The sequence below is a fragment of the Poecilia formosa genome, unplaced genomic scaffold, assembly GCF_000485575.1.
Source record: "Poecilia formosa unplaced genomic scaffold, Poecilia_formosa-5.1.2 Scaffold321, whole genome shotgun sequence".
Lineage (NCBI taxonomy): Eukaryota > Metazoa > Chordata > Actinopteri > Cyprinodontiformes > Poeciliidae > Poecilia > Poecilia formosa.
This window is the reverse complement of record NW_006800260.1, coordinates 349,130-374,937: the sequence shown is the minus strand read 5'-3', so window position 1 is coordinate 374,937 and position 25,808 is coordinate 349,130. Positions and strand designations below refer to the sequence as shown.

Sequence of the window (25,808 nt, the reverse complement as noted above, 5' to 3'; positions counted from 1 at the left end):
GTCTGTCACGACAAAAGATTTTGCTGGACGATAAGTAGTTACGGAAGTTATCGCGATAAACGATAATATTGTTGTTTTGAGACCATTTTCAAGTAAAATCATGGTAATGGCAAAATAATGCAAGAGTACGTTCTAAAAGATCAGCGAACTCGAAATTCTAATGAACATTTGACACTGGAAGACATTTTAAATATCCAAAATGAATAAACAAAACAAATCAAATTAATTTTGAAGTTTTTGTAAATAAAATTGTCCTTAAAGAAAAAAAGGGATACTAGAGACCAAAGCACCAAACTGTAGACTTTTATCGTCCAGTTTTTGGTAGAAAGAGGGGGAAAAAAAGAGAGAAATGATAAATCATGCCAATGGAAATCATTGAGTTTGTTTTAATTTACCATCTGATTAATTGATGTATTGATTATTGTGCATATGATGGCCCTCCTCTACCACTGATCCATGTGCCTTTCAGAGCAAGAGTTTCTTGTGGATGGGCGTCAAAGCAAATATGCCGAATCAAAGGGCCGTACACATTGGACCCGTCTTTGGACCACCTGAATCCACACAACAGATCTGTGGATTTCGACAAAGTGCTGTTACCATAGATACCGTGGGCGCAGGCTGGTGGGCCGACATTGCTGACAAGAGACTCTCCTGTCGCTGTTTCGGCGTCGAAACACGGGGCAGGTGCTGCTCCCGTTCAAAGAGCTGTTTGTTCCCCGACATCTGAAGGGAGACGTTCCTTCTTCTGATGTCCTACGAACGAGAAAAAACACAATTTAAGTTTCGTTACAAGGCTTGATATGAAGTGATGCAAGTCACAACTCCATGCAACAAGAGATCTGAGACTTTTTGGCGAGCGCGCGATTCGTTTTCATTACATTTTCTTTCGCAGATTCATATCAGATTTACTCTCGGATTGGTTGTTGAAATCGAACTCGCGTTTATAATAAGACCACTTGACATTTCGCTTGTTTCATGTTAAACAAGTTGCTGCAACTTACATCATGAAACTGTCACTGCCCATTTGCAACACTTTCCACACAGCATCATTTAATTTATTTATTTTCCTTCCTTCCTTCTTTCCCTCCTGATAGTTTTTGTTTCTGATATAAAATTTTTTGTTTCTCTGAAGCATTGGAGCGTGACAATGAAAGCAAAAAGAGAAGGGGATCTTCTAGGGTGCGGACGCTTTTCCACAGCACTTTACAACAACAGGAAGAGCCAATCGTCTGCATTTGTGGTAAAGCTTCGATGTGCCTGACAGGAAAATCTGTGTCATGTACTCCAGCCTCTAAGCATGTTAAACAACCCCCCTCCTGTTTGGAGAAGGCACAGCAGGGAAGCTGTCCAACGGGTATTTAATAACGTGAAGTGTTATCCAAAAAGCAACCCTAAAATTAGTCACCACTTTCAGTTGCCATGGAGAGTATCAGACGGGGGCTTTGTCTGTGTATCTGGGAGAAGCATAAATCCCACAACTCAGAGATAAAAAAGAAAAAAAAAACACGATAGGTTAGTAACGGTGCAGCACAAGGTGTCCATCTTTCCCGTCCGCGTCTGTCATTTTTGCTTTGCTCGCTCTGTTTTTTAAAGAGTTTTCTTTGAATCTTTTTATCATTTTCTCTGCTTGCCTGAAAAAAAATCGACTCCCCAAAAGTGAATCTTTCTTTTGTCGCCGTCCTCCAGTTTGATAATAGTCCCACAACCCTTCTCTCTTTTTTCTGTTTTTTTTTTTTATCTCTTATTTTCTATATTACATTCTCACTTTGTCCTCTATCTTGTTCTCCTTTGATTTTCTCCTATCCCCCTTCAGTCCCTCCCAGGGCTGCATGGGCGCGCCCCTCGTGAAAGCACCATCCCACTGTAAAAGAATGAGTCTGTCACACCGCAAACAATCTGCATTCATCATGCCTTATCTGCTCACGCCTCCGCGGCAGCAGTCATGATACCGGGGCCGAGTGAGTGTTTCTGGGCCCTCGGCGTGCAGGGTCAAGGTCTGCAGCTCAGGGAAATAGCGCCGAGGCTCAAGGCTTATTTGGCAAGCTGGTGTTGGATTTAAGCAGCAGGCTGTGGAGGACGGGAACAGCCGGCTTGACTTATCCTTGATCCAGGATAATATTCTTTGCTCTCTTTTTTTTTTTTTCCTTCCATTTGTCCAGGGATGCTTTGCTGACCATGCGTGCTCTTTTCCAGCAACGCGAGGCTTAACGTTCGCGCGGCCGCGGAGCACACATTAACATCTAACAGGATAATAGGATAACCACAGCCTTAAACCTAAACATAAACAAGTTTAAGTGCCTGTCGGAGAGCTTATCATAATTAATTGTTGAAATGAGGGAGGGAAGAGTGGCGCTTAATCACATCCCTCCCCCACCCTGAATCTCATCCAGTTATAACACTCTGGAGTATTTTTGATTCGCATCCACCTTTACACCAGGCTGCTCCGACGGATGAATAATGCCCTGAAAAGTTTCTGTGAGGAGAAATCTGGCTTATTGAGGAGCAGTGTGAAGGAAAACTGGGATTTAGCTAAGCTAGCAAGGCCTACAAAATCAAACAAAAATACATAGAATAGAATAGAAATAACAGCTGCATTTTCACACAAGTTAAAGTAAACAAAAACAAAAATAAGAGACTGTATAGCAAAGACAAATTTACAATATGGTTATCAGAGATAGATGTGCAATTAAGTAGGTTTCTACTCTTGTTAAAATTTTAAGAATGGTCAAAATCCGCCCATTAAAAACAAGAAAAAAAACTTTTTCCAACAAACGAATGTCTAATGAAGTTCTTACCGGGGGGCGAAGGTGATTATGGATCAGTCTATCAAGGTCCTTCGGATGGTGTGGTCTTCGGCGCTGGTACCACTCGGGAGGTCTGCCTCAGCTGTGGTGCTTTCGACCGCTTCAGGCTCATGGTGAGCACGTATCCCATGATGCCACACTGTGGATCGGCACAGCGGCTCGGCAGCCTGGAGCTTTTGCAGCTTCTTCAGAGTTGCCACGGACGCCTTTCTGCCCTCGTTTCCCGACTCGTCAGTTCTGGTGGACGACCGGGTCAGGTCTGTCAAATTTAGGATGATGCACTCTGCGTGAATTGTCCAAAGCTTGGAAATTTGTTCCAACAAATTGGGGGAAAGAAAAAAAAAAAAAAAAACTGAACACCATCTCTCTGCCTAAAATTCACCAAAAAATTGTGAGAATTATCCGCCTGTTGCTTTGGAGCTCATGGACACAATCATCCCTGCCTATTTTTATTGAAGAGCTGCTCAGGTTCTGTGTATTTGTCTCTCGTCCTGTTAAGAGTGTCAAGCTGGTGTTGCGAAACAATTTTCTGTGCAAATAGACAATATAATTTCTTTTCTTATCTTTTAAAATGATGCATATGTTTGCAGTGCTGAGCAATTTGTTAGACTATCAAGTAAAATTCCAATCATATACTTTTCAAAGAGCTCTTCCAGTGGGACGAGAAATGAAAAAAACCAAAAACCAAACAAAACTGAAAAAGTAACTGCATTCATTTAGTCAACTTTCACCAAGCCTTTGCCAGAGACAGAATGGATACTTTTTAAGTGAGTAGGGAGTCTGGGCAAGGCAAAATAAAATGAAGGAAGTATGACCATGATTATTCAAAGTTTGGACTTTCATGGGCTGGATCTCATACGGTGTTGTCTGCAAAAGCCTCGGGAGTTTCTTTTTGCAGGAGACTGAAAGAACTGCAGTCACAGTAGAAAGTAGTTTATACTTTAACACTGACAAAAATTTACAAGGATTTAAAAAAAAGACATTTCACTTGCTTTAGGACGTAAAAGCATTTTTATCTTTGTCAAAAAGTCCAATTTCCAGCATCCGAGTCAAGAAAAATGCATACCAAGACTGTGTATTAAAACAAGTCCAAACCGGTGCACTGGTGTGAAGGTCATCAAGGGCAGCGCTGGTGGAGTCGCTGACTCCTCTGGCCGCATGGCTGGTGTGTGGCTGCCTGTCAGTCACTCACCTTCGGGATGCAGGAGCCCACGGCAAGTGGACAACACCTTCCAGCCAGACGATCCTCTCCGTCACTGCCCTCAACAAGAGCAAGCGGACAGACGAGAGGGCGTGCTGGAGTGTGTCGTCAAGTTCAGGACCCAAGTGTTCCACCAGGGGGGGCTGGTTAAAGGCGAGCAGGGCAGCCGGAGGGCACCGCAGAACACGGAGAGACGGGAATCCACAGTGAAAATAACATCAGGAAAAGAGCAAACTGTTATTTTCAGTGTGATAATTGGAAATCCTTTGATAGATGTCTGCGGCTTATCGTGGAACACACAAAGATGCCAACACATATGTTTGACTCTCTGTAGTTAATAGAATTTAACCAAGAAGGCTGAACAGTTGTGGCCGCAAGCTGTCTAATTGAAATCCTATTTAAGTGTTGCTTCTTAATGTCACCCACCATCGAAACAAAACCAAGAGAGGAAGGGACGGGGAGGTGGTGGGAGAGAGTCTCTCCGTGCATATTTCTTTAAATCAATTTTTCATCCCCCCCCCGCCCCTCTTTCCCTTTGCCTCAGAGTAATTTATATATAACATCCTAGAAATACAAAGCAGGAGTTAATATAAGTGTTCTCACTGTGATGTGATTATTCATTTTGTTGTGTGCTCTTTATTATTATTATTTTTTTTCCTTTTTTAAACTGAAATGGCTGAAAGGAAACATGACGCTGCAAGGGTGGTGGGGGGGTCATGCGGCTTCGCACCAGGAGGCTTCCCGGCACCAGCTAATGAGCGCCTTGAACAATATTTGCCTAAACAAATTGAGTTAACTCGCATTTTAATTCCATTTGGCTTTTGACTGAGTTATCGCTGGGTCTTTGTCCTGCTGAAAGTAAACAAACAAAACAGGGGCATGACCCCCCACCCCCAAAAAGCAACTTTAGTGTTTTGTGAACTGCAAAAGAGTTCAGTGATTACTGCGCAATGAATGTCAATAAATTGTAGCCAGTGGAAATACTCCCTGGCTGCACTCAAACAGTGTATGTCACTGTGACAAAGTGGTTAAGTTTGTATTTATTTATTACTTGTCCCTTTCAAATTAATTTAGTGTTTTTATAGTTGGTCATAATGCTTTAGTTTAAGCATCGCTGTTAGCTTAGCTTCAATTGCTAGCCTGAGTTTGTTTGTTCGTTAGCATTACGGTGCAGTTTACATACATGATGGATCTGTTTTCTAAAGCTAACACTACTAAACCATTAGATAAATATTAATTATTCTTCGGTTATAAGGTAAATCACTTCTGTTTATATCTTTTATACTCATCATCGTTTGTCCCTTTAGATTCTACACTCAAAAAGATGAACTTCGGGGGTTATTATTACATTAACAAAAGAATATCATGTACTTTTAACACAATAATTTCATGTTTCAAACTAAAACGTGATAAAATCATGTTGGATAAACAAGAATTTCAACAACTTAACTCAACTGCGGCAGTAATGAGAAGACTAAATTTTCCTGGCAGCATATATGCACAATAGTTGCTATGTTTGGTCACGTTTCTATGTAATTTCTATGAAGTCAGTGGCTATCATGTGCTAACAGCGTTTCTCTACCATTTGTACCATTTTCTGTTTGTTCCATGCTTGTGTAAAAAAAAAAAATAATTGAGGTGGTCATTGCATTTACAAAAAAAATAATTTTATGTTTCAAAGGCAAACGTGATAAAAATCTTGTCAGTCAAATTCAACAACGTACCGTTAATAAAATGTATTAAAGTTGAGATAACGTGATTCAATATAGTCAGACTGATCTCCCGCCGAAGAGGGTCTAGCGAGATCAGGAGATCACGCGAGATTCTAGAGAGATTACAGATGATCACGCGACACAACTGTTTTGCGCCTGGGAAAACTTCAAGGGCGGTTTTTCTAGAGAAGCGGGGAGATTCCTGCCGTGCATCTAGTTAATTTGAAAAAGGTAAGATTGTATACAGAAACTATTCTTGAGATAAGTATGTGTAACCCCTCAGCTTATATATATAACTCTTTTCTCCTACATACCTTAAATATTTTCTTAAATACAATGCATTGTGGGCCTTCTCGCCTTAAGCAGTAATCATCGCCTTTTATTTAACCAGGTTAATGTTTACACTCGCATATTGGAGGACTGTCCTGTAATGTTAAGGACAGTCCTTAACTGTCCTTAACATTACAGTTAAGGACTGTAATGTTACAGTCCTTAACATTACAGTCCTTAATGTTAAGGACTGTAAAAGTCCTTAACATTATAATACACACAAGTATTTTCAGTTGGCTTAAAAACACGCAGTAAATCTAACGTTTGTTAATAACTGTTACTTACTACCGCCAGTAAATGCATCGTTTTTACTTGTCTCTACCTTACTGGTCAGTCAAGGGCAAAATCAAGTTTAAGCAATTTGATTGGCTGTGATTGACTGGGGTGAGAACGGTACTGGAGGTGTACGTACCCGCTGCTACCTACTGGCAGTCAGCCGGTGGCCGTTCATGGACGAAATTGGATCTATACTGCTGGACTGTTATTTTATAGCTAACCAGTTGGAGCTACGAACTTTTTCCTGGACGTTTTGCCTGTTTTTTGGAGCCACAGAACCAGACCACGCTCAACGTTTTGCTTGGATTTTGGAGCTGCAGACCACGCTCGTGAACCGGAAAGGACTGTTAAACCGGAGTTGGAGCCGTTTTATTGCCGTTCGTTCAAAACTGGTAAACCATGGTGGGGTGAGTAACCCTTTCCTCGTGGTGGTTCTGAAGCCGCCATCTTTGGAACTGTTATCCCGAGGACCAATGCTAACTTTGTCCCTTCAGTCCTGCAACGTTTGTAAAGCTAACGGACTGCTTTACTAATTCAAGAGACTGAATAGTGTGGTTGGTGCATTCAGTTTGCCAGCCTTGTTTGCTTGTTTTTTATGTATATAATCTGTTTAAAGGGTTGTTTTGTACAATTCTGATACAGCGCGGTTGCACTAAGTGTGCCAAATACCCTCTTACTGATTTATTGGGGTTGTAATGTGCTGAAAGTTAACTGTGCTCTGTTAATGTGCATTGCCCTTGGTTTATTACTGACCAGTACGGTTTACTAAACTGGTACGTCTTCAACTTTACCATTTTTCCTTCCTTATTTTAGTATAAGGTTAAGGTTGCACTGCATTTAGATCTTACTTGTAGTTATCTTAGCCTTGCTATTATGCTCAGTTATGCACTCTATTTATAACACATGCTGTTGCCAATTAAGATACTCATTTCTCAGTGTGAAGTATTTGATAGAGTGTAGGTCAGAGAATCTGGGGGCTGTTCATAGGGGAAACTTGAACAGTGGTTACATATAACATAGCAATAAGATAAGTATACTTGAGGAGCCCAAGTATGCTTTTGAAGTTCTGCAGAAAATTGTTCTGGGATTGGACGGAAACAAACTATCCTACAAAGCACAAGTTCTCAAAACACAACTCTCCCGCTGAGAAACTTGCTACATGGCTTTCCAAACTTGAGGAAAGCTTCATAAGACCAATCAGTCCTTAAAGACTGCAGTCGAAAACAAGATTTAAATTGTTACAATTCTCAAAATTGAAGAGCAAATTTACTGATACTTTTTTAAAATTTTGTTAGGAATTTGATTTCTGTGACCAACACAGCCCAGTTTTGGCTGGAATAACAAAACGTTAAAAGTTTAAAAATTAAGTTGAACTAACACATTTGCTTTAAATTGGAGTAACATAATTACATAATGCTGTAATAAAGCAAAGTAATCAGGTGGAAATCTTTTCCATTATTTTTTTTTTTATTTTAATCCAAAGAGTTATTTTTTTGAGTGTACAGTCGTAACAGATGCATGGGCAAGGCCTTCTTCTTCTTCTTTAGATTTTAATGGCAGCTTGTATCCATTACTGTTGCACTATTGCCATTTGTTGGATCCTAATATTTGTTCCTCAAATTCTCCTAATGAGCCCGGTATTTAAAAAAAAAAACTAAATATCTTCCCTTTTCCATTACGATTTAACTGAGCAACCAAATTCTCAAATGTCAATTCCCTATTAAAACCTATTTCCATATTCGGTAATCTTTGATTTACTTATTTCCTCCAACTAATAAAAACATGTTCCGTCGTTTCTACAGTATTGCACTAATTACATAAACCAGTAAGATGTTTCCCCGTCTTCTAAAGAGTGGCTATGGGTGGGGCTGGCACAGTATTTCCTGTTTAAATTGATTTATAAAGTCACTGATCGCATCACTGGATACAACCAAAATGGAGGGTTTTCTTTTGGTATTGCATTTTTTACTCTCTTTATAGTAACTCTTCGAATTTCCTCGTAATAAATGTTTTATTTTGCATACACTTTCATTTTGTATCTGGGTCTGTAAATTAAATTAATAACCTTATTCCTGTTTCTTTGCTTGGATTTTGTTGTTTTGTTTGACCTGCATGTTCTAATGGCACAGCCTAATGAAGTTCCTGCACAACACCAAGTCCAGTCAAATCGAAAGTAGTGAGAGCTGAGCCGCAGCTCAAATCAGATCTTGAATTTTCTGCTACAGTTCTGACCAGTATTGATACTTTGACAGGCACGATAGAGAAGAAATGTATCTAAAAGTTGCATGACACCAGCTGTCGAGGATTGGACTTGAACACCCACGATGGATGAGCTGTGCCGCCAACCAGCAGCAGGATTTTTCTAACAAGAGCTGGAAATCATTTCCAATTGGAAAAGCAATAAGTTGAGGTGTGTCCCTTCCCTCCCTCCCTGCAAGGTTGATATTGCAAATAAGAATTTACTCTGAACAGCTCACATGGCTAAATATAAAAGTACATTTCATTTTAATCGGTGTAATTTCCTTTCAAAGCAAAATGACGAATTAGACGCAACACTGACATCAGTCCGGCACCGCTTGCTGCTTTCCCGCACTGTCGTCATGGTTTCTAAAAGCTCACAGCCGCGTTGGATATTCTCCACTTGTGATTTATAAATGGTACAAGGCAGCTAATGAAGAGCCATTTAAGTTACAAGTTTATCTTTTTTCCCTGCAACCTGGTTTCAATCCACACCACAGTCTTAAGATTTCGATCACGAGCCTCGGCCCTCTGATGTATCATAATATCTCCGTTTAGGGTTTGCATCTGGAATTAGGGCGGGCGGCGATGATATCCCTTTTTAATTGGTTTTCACCTCAACAAGTCAAGCTTCACCTCACTGCGCATGTGGACCAACTGCAGCTGCTGACAGTGAGACATATTCGTCCTGACGGAGAGGCGCGCCTCTCCGCTAATGCATATTTAATTTTGTGTGCCACAGCTATACGCTGGAATATTTCAATTACTTGCGTTAGACTTTTCCTGCGAGGAACAGCCCTCCGTTTAATTTGATTGTGTATAATTACTGTAAAAATGAATTTTAATTGTTATGGCCCGTCTTTAAAATAGATTGGTACTTATATCCTTGCTACCAGTGAAGGTGTCTTCTTTTATACCAGGGATTAAAAAAAAAGAGAGACTCCAATCAGAGTATATTTGGCTAAATTAAGAGAATGAAGTCAGACTTGGTAACCGTGTGAGAGCAGGTCATGAAGACACAGAGAGATCTTATTAACCCATTTTTACAGAGGAAGAGCCAAACCTTGGAAAACTCATCACAGAGGGGGCGCCGCTTGCGTTGAGGCAATTTGAATGTGAAAACAAGACCGCTAACCTTTTTTGTTACGTCGGCATCAGGCGGCGCTTCCAGATAAATCCTAACGAGCTACATTGTTCCTCCATCCAGACTTTGTTACGGGGATATTATTGGGCGTCACAGTAGCCGTATTAATCTGCCACGTTTTTTACAGCTGGGTGCCTGTTCTTGCTCTCAAAGAACACCGGCACCTGGGTTTTTTGTTGTTCACCGTGAACCCCCCCCCTCCCAAAAAAAAAAAAAAAAAAAAAGGTGTAATATGCATCACTCTCGCTCCTCTGCCTCTCTTTNAAAAAAAAAAAATGAAATATGCATCACTCTCGCTCCTCTGCCTCTCTTTCCCCATCGGTGGCTTCTGTTGTCCGAGTGGATCCGGCGGGTTCCGCTGGGGTGGAGATGAGCTTCGCCTATTCGAAAATCGGGAGACACAGCCGCCTCATAATTAGATTTGCTTTCTGTGTGGCGCCAGTCCCTTCAATCTAATCTATTTATGCATTCCCTCTTTCAGGCCTCATTGAGATTCTATCGCCTTGTATTTGTACCCTGCCTGTCAAAACTGCCTTCTTTTCTTCACAATTTTGGGCTCATTTCACTGGCGGAGATGGGCGATGATTGCCCGCTGGTCTCATCGCGAATGCAGTGTGCTGGAACTTAAGAGGCTTCTGTGTTCTCTTTAAAAGGTGGCTCTGCTTCTGTGTGTGTGTGTGTGCGTGCGTGCGTGCGTGCGCGCACGCGCGTGTGTCTGAGGATGACACATAGGCCGTGGGATGTGTTTGTGTTTTTGTGTGTGTGCTCATGTTCTTCGGTCTCTCTCATATTGATGTGGATGTCAATAAATAGTCTGTATATATCCGTGTGTGTTTAGGTGTGTGTGTGTGTGTGTGTGTGTGTGTGTGTGTGTGTGTGTGTGGCAGAGGTGTAGGACTGTGAAGCCAACAGGGAAGAGAGAGAGAGAGAGAGAGGGGGGGAGGGAAGGAGGGCTGGAGTGTTAAAGTAAGATTAACTTTATTGATCCATGAGAGACAGAAGTGGTTATTGTGGCCACAAACACCAGGCTACGGTTGAAAATGCAGGAAGGTGAAGATGAAGATGTGTGTGATTCTCACTGGAACCACGTTTCAGCCCCGTGGCTTAAATCAGATCTCAAATTTGCAGACTTGTCTCCTTCCTGGAATGCTAATGTGCTCAAGTTGTCAGGTCCAATGTTTTGCTCTGAAGGTAGTCTCTGGTCAGGGAGAGTCTGCGTTGTCGCTCACACCTTTTGTAGTCTATTAATAAAAAGGTAAAGTGAAAGGATTTAACGCAAGACGAGGAATGTAAGGGCAAGAAGACCCTGCTCACATGGGAATCTGTAGAAAGGTCTTTGGACACATGCAGGGGTTCTAAAAAGTGAGCTGATTTTTCTGATTTCTTTATACACTGTTTCAAAACTTTACTTTAGCAAAGTGAAATATGCTAATACTGAAATATAATTTTATTTGATGGCGACATCATTTTGGTGCCAAAATTGAAGCTCTATTATTATTCCCAACAGCTCTGACTAGAAAAACATCCCCACAGCATGATGCCACCACCACCACGTTCTACAGTGGTGGTGTGTTATTCAGGATGATGTGCAGTGTTAGTTTTTTTTACCATGTAGTTTTTTGTATACTAGCTAAAAAAATTCAGTTTCAGTGTCACAGGATCAAGTCCAGTCAAGTCAAATTTATTTGCAGAGCACGTTTCAGCAACCAGGAAGTTTAAAGTGCTTTACACTGTACAAACATAATTCAGTAATTAATTGTGAAGCAAACAATAAACATTACATTCTGTCAAATGCCATCATCAAACAAACAAATATTTCAGTCAATGATGATGGATTTATTCATAAATGTTTGGATTATTGTGAAACATAGGCAGCTCTAATCAGGTACATTTTTAGTCTTGATTTAAATGAACACTGTTTCAACATCTTTGCCATTTTCTGGAAGTTTGTTCCAGATTTATGGTGTGTAGTAAATTGAAAGGTTGTGTTTTTTCCATGGACTTTTTTTTTTCTTTTTTTACTATTTAAAAAAAAGTGTTGAATGTGACAAAATTTGGAAAAGCTTAAGCTGTATAAGTACTTTTTCAAAACACCTCATGTCTTGGAAATTTTCACAGTTTCTCTCTTTCTGTCTTTCATCTTTGTAGTTGTGCCTCTAAAAGAAGAGCTACCAACTGAGCCTGGAAAAGAGTTGAATTTTGTTTCGTAAAAAAAAACACTTGGAAATTTTGTACAGAGAGAGAGATGCACTGAATGGGCCTCTTACAGCTGAAATCACTGTGTTTTAAAACCAGGTAAACCAAAACGGTTGAACTGAGCCAGACTGCCACATCAGCCATTAAGTGCAGTTATTCTGAGAAACGGAACAGCTGTAGCAAGCGTTGAAAATCCTGGGGGGGGGGAAATGAAATGTGGTTCTTAATGCTGGCTATTAGGGGAAATTACAAGCTTATACAGTCTCACACAGCACATTACTCTTTTTGACCTTCCCACCTTCAAAGCTTTCCCCCCCATCACCCATTTATGTGAGGGGACACAAACATAAGGTAATCACATACTTGGCAGTAAGTGCAACCATTATTCAAATTTTAATGCATGGAAGTGAGTCCTTAGATGTCAAATGATACAGAGGAGAAACATGTCAACACAGATACAATATTTTTAAGTTTGAATGTTTGTTCTCTTACTTTGCTGTGTGTTCTAAAGTGACGAAAGGCAAATGAAAAAAAATAATAATTATGAACTTATTTTGTAAGTTGGATTAAACTATCTTTTTATTTGCAAATAAGAAAAGAGGGGGAAAAAAAATCAAAACTAAGATATTTTCAAGCTTTTTGTTTGATTCTCTTTCAGGAGCGTCTCTTTTTTTCCTGAAAGAGAGGGCAGGAAAAAAAAGAAAATAAATTTTGTGGACAAAATTTGACCAGAACATTGCATCTTTCCCACAATGAAACATTTATGTTTTTTTTTTATTTATTTCAGAAGAAGGTTTTGTTATGCCTTGAAAGGCAAGTGGAAAAAAGTTTTTTGAGAGGTTAATTTACTGTAAAGCACTTTAGACTGAATATTTCTACGCAAATAAACTTGCCTTTATTGCCTTGTGTTGAATTTTTGCTATTGTTTTGTGTTCACAAGGCAGGGAAGGACGTAGATAGGTTATACAACGCAGTTATCTCATCACATTATTTGTTGACTATAGAATAACAGCTAACTGGGATGACATGGGGTAATCTGAACCTAAATACCAGCAGCCAGGGTGTCCCGAGCTGATACTGATATCGGAAATCTGTCCGATGTCCATCCAAAAAAATCGAGTATCGTATTACATTAACCTAAATCTAAAATCTCCGATTGAAGCACTCAGCATCTCTGTTCAGCAGAATAGAGATGATGCATGCAGACATATTGATTATTAATAAGTGGGTAATTTGTTGTTGAGTAATTTAACTTGATTGAGCCTTTTCTGACATTTCACACTATAAAGTAAGTAGAAAAAATATGATTTGTGCCGATATCGTATCGAAGGTGAAAGGTTGAATTTAGACACACGTACCAGCAGCATTGTGTCAATTTCTCCTCTGTTTCTGAGGTTCATCATGAGGCACTATTACCATTACTCCGACGCCTGTGGCCAGGCGTCACCACTGTGCTTGTGTAAACCATAGCACAATTGAATGGAACCAGCTGAAAGTCTCACTTTTTTCTCACAATCACCTTTTCACTCATGATGAAAAGGTGATTGTGCGGCTGTCACAATATGATCCACTCAAACTCTATAGGTTTGAGTGGATCATATTTAAATTTCGTAAATCAGCATGCAGTCAGTTTAAGCTTTGCTCAGAATGTGATTGATGCTGAGCAGGGAGGTCAATATACTGCAATACAACCAGAAAGATACCACAATAAAACACTCTTCTTCTGGAGAAAACAAACACTGGAGTTGATCATCGAGAGTGAAATGATATAAATAGCCTGGATACACTGGTTATTGATTTATTCAATGAAATGATCTGGGGCACAAGAAAGCAAAGATCATTCTGAGCAAGTATTCTGACGAAAGAAATTAATGATTTTTGAAATTTTGTGTGTTGGTGCATTAAGTGGTAGAAAGATTAAACACAGCCTTTATAGATTAGAGATAGTCCGAGCTTCAACTGGCACCAAACCTTTAAAGCCAACCCACTTTCTCTGTACAATATAATTAAATAAAAGAAAGCACTTAAATAAAATTTGAGGATATTATTATACTCCGTGAAAACTTTGAGTCACCCTCATCTTTATTCATCTTCAGCCAGGCTCCTCTTTCGTATAACGAGCAGCACTGATCCTGATCAATAGTTCTCCGGGCTTTCCGAAACTCTTTCAGAGTTTTTTTTTTGTGGACATTTTCTGTTTAAAATTTTCAGCCGCGTCCCTCTATCTGACGGTGGCAGTGCGACGTTCAGGGTGTCCTCAAGAAACTGAGGAAACCAGAGAAGTGGAGGGGAAAATAGGAAGTGGCAGGTCTAAAAAAACTATCTAAAATAGATGAATATAAACTGTAAAGCCTGTCCTTAAGAAATGCTGGGGGAAGAAAAAAGAAACAACCTGACAGGGTTTAAGAGATGCATCATTCTGTGGCTCAGATATTGCTAAATCGCCAGCTAACAGTTCTCTGGGGTCATCTCGCTTCTCAAAGAAATCTGAATGTAAAGATTTAATTTTTGTGGTTCATCTTTAATTACGTTAGTGGTATGAGCACTGTTATTTTTCTACAACAGTCACTATTAAATTAGCTTCTGGGTTTGCAAGTGAGGCTGATAATATTGGATTTGCAACTGTTGGATTTGCAAGTTTTAATTAGTCAGAGGGATTTTCGCAAAGCTGAAAAACTGATTACTGGTTTGTAGAAATATATCATGGTTATACACTTAACATGGACATAAAATAGTTTAAACAACATATTCAAACGCTGTGTTGCAGAATTATTTAACATTTTGTGTTTTCGTTGTTAGCCAAAACCTTCAAGTTTAGTCCTGTTTGACTGGAACGCCTTTCTTTCTTACACCAACAATGGCTTTCTTCTTTTCAAGATATTGACCACCTCATAAATAAATAAATACATTTCACATGATTTTGATACAGGCTAATACATAGTGGTCTGCTTGTTTGCCTTGTCTTTTTAGACCAAATTTTACTCAGCAAAATAGGCAAAAATATTTCTTAACTCTTAATTTTTCACATTTTAGTGCCTATTTCATACAGAAATTTTTCTTAATAGTCCAAGACAAAAGTTACATATAGGAAAAGGAAAAATAATTTTTTTAAAGGGTTTTGTTATGATGGTGGATGTAAAGGAGCCTCTCCAAAAAACAACTGGAGAGGTTGTTTAGTAACAAAAAGAGATTAAGTTACTGAGGAAAATCACTGGAGGGAGGAATAGGGCATGGCAGGGTAGCAGATAGGGTAATGGAAGAATCCAACAAAAACACAAATATAAAAACAGAGAGCTTATATACCGAGGGCAGGGGTTGAAAAAACAGATAAACTAATAAGAGGCAATGAAGAAAGAATAACAAAACGGGAGAATGAGACAGGTCTTGGAGAACCAACTTCACATTTGCAAAGAACACGTAAACTGAGAAATTAAGCACAAAGGAATGAACCTGTACGGCAACACCATTCTAGCAATAATGAAGAGAAGTGATCACAAGCAATAGAAAAATGCTTAAAACTGTGAGACAAACCAAAACACCTGTGGATTGTAACAGGTTTTTACATATAAGAACTCTTGACGTCTTCGTGTTACTTTTCCATGAAGATCAGATTTGTGCGATCTACAATCAATAGTTGTTCTTTTGACAAATGTTCCCACCTGAGTTTTGGGTCTGTGCAATTTCTCAAACTTACCTTTACCCAACTGGTTGCTTCTCTGATTAATGCTCTCCTCTCTTCTAGACGTATCACAGTTGTGCTATTGTGTAGTTGCACCATTATCTTTCCTTTTGCAGACAATAGCTTGAATATAGCTCTGTAGAGCTTGTATTATTTCAGAACCCTGCACTAAAACTGCCTATGGTGAGCAGAGCTAGCCACGTTAGGTGCACTAACCTCTAATTAACTTCAAAAATAGAATCTTAGCTATGCTAACGCTAAACCACTAAACACATCTAAAAAAAAACAGCATAAAATAAAGATTTATGCTTATGCTAAACATAAAATCTTAGCTCTGCTAACGCTAAACCATTATGCTAAAAATTAGCAGAAGCTAACGCTTAATCACTAACCTCATAAAAGTTAGCAGATGCTAACGCCAACCATTAAGAAAACAGTTTGTGCCACACATCTTCATCTCCTTCCTGCTGATGACTTACTTTAAAATCTGAACTTAAAAACTGAAATTTTAAGTTTTCAATTTTAAGCTGAAAACTTTCAACTTGAAATTGTAAGTTGAAAAGCATATAATGGGACATGATCCAAGTCATGGAAATGGGTAACATTTTATGGCAGTAACAAAAGGCTCAAAAACGGCAGCCATGTTGGATTTTTTTTTTCTTGTGTCCACATTTGAAAGACTTTTACAGTAACATGCTGCACTGTGAAAACAAAAAGTAAAACAATAATATAAGCGTTTTCATCCACAGCGAGGAGAAGGAGGGCAGAGGCTGTTATTCTTTGGAAGTGAAAAAGGAGAAGGAGGTGGGTAGAGAGCAGAGATAAGGTTCATTAGAGGAGGTACCCGGGAACAAAGCATAATCTCCGTTTTAACCTTACCTTTAGACGAAAGCCGCAGTTGCTGCTGTGATAAAGGACTAGTACAGCCCTCAGGTATGCGCAGCATACTGATTAATCCCTTACTATTGTTATCAGGAGATGTTGGCTAATGCTGCGATGGGGAACGGCTCTTCTGCTGCCAAGGAGCAAATTTTTCTCCCCGTACCCTTTCTGTTCCTCTTTTTCATTTTCTGGGTCTATCCATCTTTCCTTTCACGTTGAGTGGCGAATAGCTGCCCAGGGCTTTTGATGGCATAAAGGGGCGTCTGTGTTTTGATAAGTATTGATATCAATCTTTTTAAATCTGAATTTAATGGCCCGATATGCCCGGACCGTGGACATTTGTCTTTCCAATTCTCATATGAGGAATCATGTTAAATAGGCTTCCTGAATTAGCATTAACTCATTTTTGACAGGAGGTGGCTCGCATGCCGCGCAGCGCCAAATATCTCGGCGCGTTCGTTTCGTCTCTTCTTGGTGTCTCCCAAATGCGCACCGCCGGAGCAGGAGGCACGTCCTTTGTGAAGAAACCAGTCGAGGAAGGTGATGAAGTAAAAGCAATAAGATGAGTGAAAGAGGAAGGGTTTAAAAGAGAGAAAAAAATACACAAAGGAAGGGAAAAAAATCCAATAGGAAGAGAAACCCAGGCTCAGCAGGAGTTCACGCCAACCTCCTGTGCTCCTTCTCCTCCTCTTCCTCTACCTCTGGCTCTTCTTCCTCTTCGCTTCCCCTCAGCCTGCCTCCCTTGATGGATTGGCCCGTCGGTTAGAAATAATTAGGATGAGCTGTACTCTGGTCTTCCTGAATGCAGCGTTACAGGGGAACAGGGTCAAGCTTTAAAAAGCAGCTCTCCACTCCGCCTTTACATTTCTATAAGCAGAGGGGGGCTTGTACATTAAATCAAATCACTCCATTTGCTCTCGTTCGGCTCATAAACATAAATATTGCAGTTGCATGGGCTGAGGATTTAAGCCTCCGCCGCTCCCTGGAACTGCAAAGATGACTTGAAATACTTGTGCATTAATTTTTGAATTCGTGTCCGCTTGTTTGTGCCAAATTATAAAACCATCAGTGTTGCAGCAGTTGTTGAGCCACCACATCTCCCCCCTCCTCCCCCATTTCTGAGCTACGGTTTAAAATTCAGCTCGTCCTCCTGTCCGCGTCCACGCGCCGGATCCCTCTGAGCCTCTGCCACATGATTGGCTGATAAGATATGTGCTTTAACAAGCCGTCGAACAGGTGTGCAACTCCTGTCACATAGCAAATTACCGAGCCTGGGGGCACAATCGCGTATGCGTCCTTCCCCTCCCGTCTCTGGCTCCGTCTCATCACTATGGAGAGAGTCGCTCGCTCTTCGGCAGATGCTCGTGTCCACCGGAGGCCGACACTCAATTCTGCGGATTGCTGATTAAATCCATTGTCATACTTGCGCGCCTCAAGTGTGCGCTGTTTATTAAACTGCGTCATACCTGTGTGCCTCGCGAGGTGTGCTGAATGTAGAACAGAAAAGATGAAGGTAGGTGTGAGATATCCGAGTCAACCCTGCTCAGCAAACCGTGTTGGTTCTCGGCTTGTTTGGTTTACAACCACGTGACTTAAAGGAACAGCACAAACACCAATCAAGAGATTCATACTACAACTGATTTTTTTTTTTTAATAAAGGGCTTATTATGAAAATGCGTCCAACCGCCAGAATAAGACCCGGTTTGGATGTACGGAGCCCTCAAGGGGACATGGGATTTTCGCGTTCTGTCGCAATACTGTAGCAATCAGTTCATGCGCATAATTGAAGCCTTTCTAAGCCTCTCTTACGGTGGCCATCGTACCTTCTGCTGTTATATAAGGTTTTCGTGAGGTTTTTCCGTGTATCTTAATATCTCGTTGTGAAATATCTTAAGTTTTATATATTTTGCTTTAGGACAGAAATGCACCACAAACCTATGATATAAACGGAAACTTTCCGTAAGGAAAGACATAAAAATACATCCAAACTATTTGGACTATTTCTGAGTTATTATTGTGGGGTAAATCAGTCATCGGACAGTTTTGATTGTGTTGGTAGTCTGAATGGTTTAAATGGCCGTTTCCATCCCAACCTCACACAAACAGACGTAAACATGCAGTGAGTAAATCGATTTTCAATCAGTGTTTTGCACCAAAGAGGTAAGGATAAACACGTTTTCACTGAGGCTCTTTATATGTGTGTATATTTGACATTTTAAATGGACATTTGTGACTGCATGCAAAATAGACCAGCAAATGTTGCAGTAAGCATACTTGCGAGGGAACGCAAAACTTACTGCAAGGTGGTGCAAAAGTTTTGAGAGGGAACAAAAAAGAAAAAAAAAATTCCCATGTCGCTCAGAAGGCGGTTCCGTAACTTAAAGTCCCACTGGCAGAGGAGTTCACTTATAATATGGGAAAAATCTCTTGTTTTATATGTTTATATAAAAAAGACAGTTTAATAAGGTGCTTTATTTTCAAATGGAAGTTAAAATCTCCGACTCAATAGCTGGAATAATTCCTCACTTTTACCAAGTGAGAACCAAAATGTCTGCTCAGTATTACCTCAAGCTTTCAACTGTGACATGAAATGTCTACTGTGCGTTTTCACGTTTGTGAAGTCGGTCAGAATGTTTAAAGAATTATGACCTATTTTGTACATACTGTTTTTTTTTTTTTTTTTCATTTTATCTGGAAAAAAAAAAATCACGCAAATCACAATGTAGGTAAGGTTTAGTCGCCCCGTGACATCTGGGTTCTCAGAATGCTTTTGACTGAAGTATTTCATTAGACCACCTAGACACTTCAAACGCTGGTAGGAAAGGCATGGATTTGCACATTTCTAATTACTCAGACTGCTTCATTGGTAGCCATGAAATCATCTGAACACTTTTCACACAATGAAAGTAAAAAAAAAAAAAAAATTGGAAAAAAAAAAAAGTAATTTCAGGTAAATGTTTTCACTGCTTTTAATGTGACTCAGACGTCGAGCGATATCGGCGAATGTGAGGTCAAGTACTAACAACGAACACTGAAAAGAACACAAAGGCCCCGTTTGAGTTTTTAAAGTCTCACGGAGAAAAAAAAAAAATTATTTTCCTGCTGTGCTGCCCGATCTGAAAGGAATCTTAACATTTACTTTGCCCTCAGCGAACACATTTAGAACACATTTTTAAAACGAAGCGTGACACATTTCGAAACGGGAGCAACGAAATCGTTGAATTTTGACGATTTTAACGCGGCGGTTCGTTCAAAGTAGGCAGCACAGAAAACCTTGCAGGTATTTCATCTGTGATCCTGTTGCATGTTTTAGAGTCCTGTGTAAATGCCGAGTCAAGTCTTAATTTTAATTATACAGTATTATGTGTGCAAAAAGCTTTTTGGCGGAAAAAAAAATGTATTCTGTTAAATACCAGAAAATTGTGTCAAAAGAAAAGTTGAGCAGACAAATGCAGGTGTCGTATAACAGAATTTAGATTTCCTTAAATGTACATACAATCTTCCTCACAAGCCGAACATCCCTGAACGCCTATGGACTGAAACTGAAAGAGCAGCACGTGCGAGACTGAAAGGAAAATGAAAGCCGTCTCTAAGAAGAATCAAACATGAACTGAAATGCTTTTAGCCAGCTTCCAAAAGCACATTTAAAAAGAGACGCTGACAGAACCCATCAAACGTTGGCTCCTGGCTCTTTTTCTACTTTATCTTTCAAATGAAAGAATGGGAATTAAAATAATCTTGCTTCCCAAATAAAGGAGAATATAGACATTGTCAGAGTTTGTGCCGGGAGAGAGTTTCGGACAGCCCCACCTACTTCTAATTACACCCGTCTCCAACTGTATGAGGTGTTATTGCTGTCCTGGGGTCGTCTTGACCTGCCGACTGTGTGTGTTGTCTGCAGCTTTCCTCTCTGTTGTTTCTTTCTTTTTTACAGTGATGAAGTTGGAGCCCCAGGGGTGTAATCTACCCTCACAGGTAAAACCTTTTTTTTTTCATCCAGATAGAGGAGGCTGGGTTTTGGCTCCAACTGGTGCCAATCCTTAACATCAAACATATTCGTCAAAATCACGATTAGAGTTCACTGCAAAGGTATTTATCCCCCTTTTCCCCTTATACTCTGAAATAAAAATGAGTTAAATCTACAGGTTCACAGTGAAGGCCTCAGCGGTTTTCCAGAGAGTATCTATGAATAAAAACGTCACGTAAAAAACAAAGAACACGGCACTTTGTAGTTGGTCATACGAGGGACGTTGCATAAGATGTTCAGGTCAGATCAAACCAAAATTATGTGACACTATACCTTTCAACCCACAATCAGTTCAATTCAAAAATACTCTATTGATCCCAGAGGGAAATTAAATGATTTCCTGTAGCGGTCTGTCTTACAGTGTATTTGAAAAAGCCTCTGACTGAAGATGCTCTCACGAAGAGGATGCTCAGGGTTGTCTGTGCTTATGTAAATGTTATGTATCTCTGTCAGGTTGGTTCCACACAGTGAAACATGACGGTATGGGGCGGTATCATGCTGAGGTTTTGGTTTTTCTAGGGACAGACGGGTTGTTAGTCTGAGCCGTTTGGAGTGTTGATGGAGCTAAACACACAACCTTAGAAGCTCCAGGTGGAGGTTACACTTCTAGCGGGACGTTTGTCTATCAGATAAAATCTCCTGAAGTTCCTGCGCATAATGTGACAAACTCTGGAACCGTTCCAGGGCTATCTGCAGCGTATTTCTCACTTCCTGTCACTTATTTATCCTGGGTAGGAGACGACGAAACATCTTTTTCAACTACCTGTTCTGCTGTTCCTAAATGCCTCCGACTGTCGCTGACAGACAACCAAAGCCGACGTTCACACTCTCCGACTTGAGCCGTAGTCCATTCCGCAGATTCATTATTCAAACACGACCTTTCTGCCTCTTCCCTGTCCTCCTTTTAAAGCGGTACCTGCACGCATTTAGTCAGATAGAAAGATTGGCTGGCACCCTAAAAAAAAAAAAGAAGCAAAGCGGTGGCGCTGCCGCAGACAATCTGCTCCTGGCACTTCACACTTCTCCATTACCGAGATGAATGGGATCCATCAGAGCGGGGAAGAGAAGAGATGGCTGGGAACTGTTTTGTGTTTTTGAGCCCTTTTGGTGAAAACAATGGTGGGTGGGTGAGCGTGAGCAGGACAAACACGTTAAACAGAAATAATAATAATAATAGTAATTAAAAAGGGACTGTGTGAATGAGTGGCAAGCTTCTCTGAGAATTTGTGTGTTTCTGTTTGTTTTGCTTTTCATGTTCACGGCGCCGCACCTTGTTCCTGTCAGGCTCCGCTTGCTGATCAAACTCTGAGCCAGAGTGGCTCAGCTGTCTGCAGGGGGACAGTGCAGGAAGGCTGCACATAAAAAAAAAAGCAACAAAAAACAGAAAGGAAAAAAAAAAAAAAGACTGGTTACAGCTCTCTGGGCCGCTTTTATGTCCCTCTGTTTTGTTTTGTTTTTTTTGCACCAGGTGCAAACTCGGAGCACTCACCAGATTTAAAACACTTACACTTGATCCGTCAACTGCCCTCTCTCCCCTCGGTTTGTCTCATCCTCCTCCAAGTGCATTCATCCAAAAGCGTGTACGCTCAGAGGACAAAGGGAAAAAAGGCAACATTAAAGCAAGTGAAAACGTTACGGCATCGTGCCTCGCATTCAGCCCACGCGCTCTGTCTTCAGTCTCATTTAAGCTTTTTTTCTGGGAAAGAGATTCAGCTAATAAAGTCTCAGCAGTTGTGTCATAAATACATAAGTACAGGAACATGTTCTGTTGTAGATAGGTCTTCCCCCTCCTCCCCTGTCTTTGCAGACATGTTGCATTTTACATGGGCGAGATGGAGAAACCTTCTCCATCCCGATGATGGAAGTCGAGGAGTGAAGACAGAACTGCGTTTATTGAACTGAAGCACATTTTCAGTTTCAGAAAAACCCTCCTTCGATCAGTGTGTGTGTGTGTGTGTGTGTGTGTGTGTGTTCAAGGACTCTTGGACTGGAGCGACTTTGTGTTTTTGTAAACTAAAAAAGGGGATTATTCTATTGTAATGTTGAAAGTGAAACATGGTCTGGGCTTGGAATAGGCCATTCTAGCACATGAATATGCATTGATCTGAACCAGGGGTGACATTCCTGCCCTTGATTTACTGATAAAGATTTGTCAAAATCCACCAATGCTATTCAAAAAGTGTCTAAAATTTAGCAAGTGTATAAATGACTACAATACGACATTTGTTTGTTTCATTCTAAAACTTAAGAATCATAATTTGATGTCTATTCGTCGGCTTTACAGAAAAAGCATATGAAAATTTTCTAAACTTCTTCAAACAGTTTGTCAACAGTTATGCAAAAGAGGGACAAAATATATTACAAAGCTGCCAATTAACTTAAAAAAGGCGGGCGTCACTCTGTGGTGGAAACATGATGCAGATGAGGCTTGGGGAAAAAAAAAAACTGCTTGACTGCGTATCGACTTTGACCTTAAGACCCGCGTGCGGCCCTGGAGCCGCAGGTTACCCAACTCTGATCTAAACCGTTTCACCTTTGACCTTTTCTCCAGGGTCACTGTCGTGTTGGAAGGATTCACCAGGATCCTGACTTGTCTTCTGCAGCCTCTAGGTTTTCCTAGGATTGCTCTTGTATTGATTAAATTTTGGTGACATCTAACGAGAGCATCTCCCCCACATGTCTTCTGGGAAAAAAACAAAACTTAATCAGGACTTGCTATTCACAAATAAAATCCCAATAAAATTGTCTACGATGTGAAAAAAAAAGCGTGAAGTTGTTTCGTCTTGTTTGCCAGACACACTGATTAGGAGAACTATCCATACGTTTTTCTATTATTAAAGAAGAAAAGGAAAAAGAAAGATTTGCTTGAGCAATATGGGGCAAAGTGTTTTATGAAACCAGTGCCGAGCTGAGTACGCTGGCATGGATTTAATGGGGGCTAATACGAGCACTGAATCACTTTTACCGTTAAAGTACTTGATAAACTTGGCTTTTGCCAATTCCTTTGAGTCATCTGCTGGTGAAGTTAAATAAATCAAGCTCAAATAATGAGGTAATCCAACGCGTCACATTCGGAGTAATAATTTGAAATGATAAATGTGGCCGCTTAATTCTCAGATAGCACTTCCTGAAGAAAAAAAAAAGGGGGGGGGGAACTGGCCCTACATCAAGTTGTACACATATAAAACCAAAATGAGATCACGGCGTAGAGAGAGCCCTCTAAATCTAAAGTGGATCTTCCCGACGCACGTTTTTCACTTCTACAGTTCTCCTTTTGACTAAAGCTGCTCTGTGATCACGTCCCAGGCTTCACACTGAGAATTTCCCCTCGAAATATCCAAGACGTTTTACACGCGAAACACAGCCTGACACACGGGCACCGAGAGGCTCAGTCAGCCCAAACTTCACGAGGGCAACAATGTCTTCGATGACGGACGTTTCATGTACAAGCAGACAGAGAGCATGTTGTGTGTCTGAGCAGAGCCTTGACATCAGCCTGTCCAGCATCGAAAGGCAGCCGGCGATTCGGCTTGTAGATGCGAATTTAACGCGCTTGAGAACGCGTGGCCACGTGTGAATGTCGACCTGCTCGTTTTATGCCCACCCGCCCGCCGCAAAGCTGCATCGCTTCGGATTCCGACGGCGCGCAGAGCGTCCAGGAGTAGCTCCTGGATTTATTTGAATTTGCTCCGAACTTCGGCTATCGAAGGCTGTCGAAGGTGAAAAAGAACGGCGACGGAGAGATGATCGTAAACAAAATTACATATTAATGTTTGGTTGCGTTGCAGACTTTAAACGGCACAGCGGCTCGCACACGTATTTATATTCCCTCAACTCTTTTTTTTTTTTTCTAATGTGAACAAATTTCGGTTTATTCCCCCCGGTGTTTTATGGGATATCTCGTCTCAAAGCAGCAGACAGTTGCGAAGGGGAACGACAACAGTACATAATTTGCAGCATTTACAAATGGAATATGTAAACCATTATACATATTTATATTTTCCATCCCCTCCCCTCCATACAGCTACTTAGTGGAACCACCTTTCACTCCAATTACAGCTGCAGAATTTTCTGCCAGATGCGTACATTGAAAGATCGGAAATGTTACTCTTTTTTTTGTTTTGCTAAAAAAAAAAAAAGTAAAGTCAGATTGAATGTACAAGTCTTGACCTTGGACGTCAGTTAAATGAGTGCATGGATTTACCTATGAAACTCCGTTAAAGTAAATTAAAGTTTGTCACTCTTATATGACAAAACGTGTAAAACTTCAAGAAGAGCTTCTTGCTTTCCTTTTATGCTGCAGTCATAATATGCTGCTGTAATTTAAGGATGACAGAGTTGACTGTGAAATGTTTGTGCATGCCTTTTATGCCATTTTGTGGGTAGCCTCAGCAAGGAAGGAAAATAAAGTCAAGGCCAACGATTCGCCGCCGAACTAAGGAGCTGTATGTCTGGCAGCATTCTTGAAGGTGTGGGAGCAAGCTGTGAACGTTGCGGCCAGTGTGAAGCCTCGGCGCTCGTGGAGGTTTCATGCGGTCCTGAATCCTACTGCTAAGCTGCAAACAGACAGCTTGGAGTGATGTGAAGAGGCAAGAGTTTTGTGGAGAGTTTTTTTGCTTTTTTTTTTTTCCCGGAGCATGTGGCTCTGAAGTCTGTCCTTTTAAGCCCGGTGAGGTTTTCAGACTGGGATCGGATCCAACAGAGACTTCAAAATCCATCTTTTCTCTTTGGTTTCTAATTAGCGGTGAACAGATGACGCATCCTGAAGAGACAGACGGGAAGAGGGCATGTAGCTGTGTACAACAAAGCCTCTGGCGGCTGATATCAACCTCGCATGCCACCAAAATGTTCACTTTTTTTTTTTTTAACCTTCCTAATACATTTCTTCCAGGTGAAAACTTTTTTTTTTCTTTTTTTTTTTAGCCTTTGCCTCGGAGAGGCCAGATTTCAGGTGATCTGAGGTAAACTTATAATAAGCCCTCATTTCGTGACACGTAGCCAAGAGATTAGATCTGACGGGGCAAAGGCACTGGCTGCTGCCGAGGCTGCAGATCTGCAAGCTAAGCTCCGGGATTGGAAGCCTTCCAAAGCATGGGAGCAGCTCGCTTGAAACCAAGAGCTCCGCTGCTGCATGACGATCGCAGGCGTGCGACTGTGAGAAATGGCACGCTTCCCTTTTCACCAGCCCACCTGCTGCTGTGACACACTTTAACCCAAGCCTTCGCTCTCCTCCCACAAGGCGCAGCTCCGGCAGGAAAAGGTGTTATAGTTTTTACAAGATACAGAGAGAGAGGGAGAAAAAGAGAGGAAAATACTGAA

General features: G+C 40.7%; 2 long non-coding RNA genes across 2 annotated transcripts; one reads left to right on the top strand and one right to left on the bottom strand.

Moving 5' to 3' along the window:
* Nucleotides 1–342: 342 nt before the first annotated feature.
* On the bottom strand, nucleotides 343–6,316 carry LOC107833075 (uncharacterized). The gene is made up of 3 exons (XR_001658782.1): nucleotides 6,215–6,316; nucleotides 2,796–6,137; nucleotides 343–753 (listed from the first exon to the last, which is right to left on the bottom strand). It is a non-coding gene; the product is annotated as an uncharacterized LOC107833075 (long non-coding RNA).
* A 1,871-nt stretch (nucleotides 6,317–8,187) lies between these two features.
* On the top strand, nucleotides 8,188–9,904 carry LOC107833076 (uncharacterized). The gene is made up of 2 exons (XR_001658783.1): nucleotides 8,188–8,276; nucleotides 8,453–9,904. It is a non-coding gene; the product is annotated as an uncharacterized LOC107833076 (long non-coding RNA).
* Nucleotides 9,905–25,808: the final 15,904 nt, after the last annotated feature.